We start from the raw sequence: 849 nt of genomic DNA, 5'->3' as shown, positions 1-849 counted from the left end.
ACCCGAGGCGCCCCGAACATGCACCAAGGTGCACTCGGCCCACATGTGAGCGCAGGTCGTTGCGCCCGAGGTGGTGTGTGGGCACCGCGTTGCAGACGGGACACTGCACGCACACGACGCCCCCTACAGGTGCACGCACGTAGGCCGGGCCGGGTGCACACCCGACGCCCTAGCAAGGTGCGCGCACCCGGGCAGGGCTCACACTTGGCGAACGGGGCGCACTTCGCGAGGGAGGGTGTGCACCTCGACGGGGGTGGGTGGCCGGGGTGGATTCGCACGTGGGTCGCGGTTTGCTAAGTACACACTGCGACAAGCTCATAACGGGTGCGATCATACCAGCGTTAGTGCACCGGATCCCATCAGAACTCCGCAGTTAAGCGCGCTTGGGCCGGAGTAGTACTGGGATGGGTGACCTCCCGGGAAGTCCCGGTGTTGCACCCTTTTTTAGTTTTTCGCCGGGCATCGCAATGCTATTTGAATAAACCTTTTGCCCGTTTGCGTTCTCGTCGGGGCCGGGCCGGGCCGGGGTGCGCTGCCCGCACTACCGCGCGCGCGGGGGGCGACACCGAGCGCGCACCCGAGGCGCCCCGAGCACACAGGCCACGGTGCAACCCGGGCGTTGTGCGCGCACCCCGGTGCGCCCGAGGTGCTGCGCGCGCACCCAGGTGAAATCGGTGTGCACCTCGGCCAGTGCGCGCTCGGTCGAGTCGCGCACGTTGGCCAAGGTGCACGGTGATGTTTCTTACTCTAAGGTTCCGCACCAGACGCCCGGGACAGGTGAGCGAAGCTGGGCGGGGCCGGGTGCGCGGCCGGGGCAGGTGCACGCAGCTGGAGAGAGCTTTGGAGCAC

At 67.6% G+C, this 849-nt stretch overlaps 1 non-coding gene across 1 annotated transcript; it reads left to right on the top strand.

Moving 5' to 3' along the window:
* The first annotated feature begins 322 nt into the window (after positions 1-322).
* On the top strand, positions 323-441 carry LOC131866931 (5S ribosomal RNA). The gene has a single exon (XR_009365530.1). It is a non-coding gene; the product is annotated as a 5S ribosomal RNA (ribosomal RNA).
* Positions 442-849: the final 408 nt, after the last annotated feature.

The sequence above is a fragment of the Cryptomeria japonica genome, unplaced genomic scaffold (assembly GCF_030272615.1).
Source record: "Cryptomeria japonica unplaced genomic scaffold, Sugi_1.0 HiC_scaffold_157, whole genome shotgun sequence".
Taxonomy (NCBI): domain Eukaryota; kingdom Viridiplantae; phylum Streptophyta; class Pinopsida; order Cupressales; family Cupressaceae; genus Cryptomeria; species Cryptomeria japonica.
The sequence above is the reverse complement of the archived record's forward strand: the minus strand, read 5'-3'. Positions and strand labels throughout refer to the sequence as shown.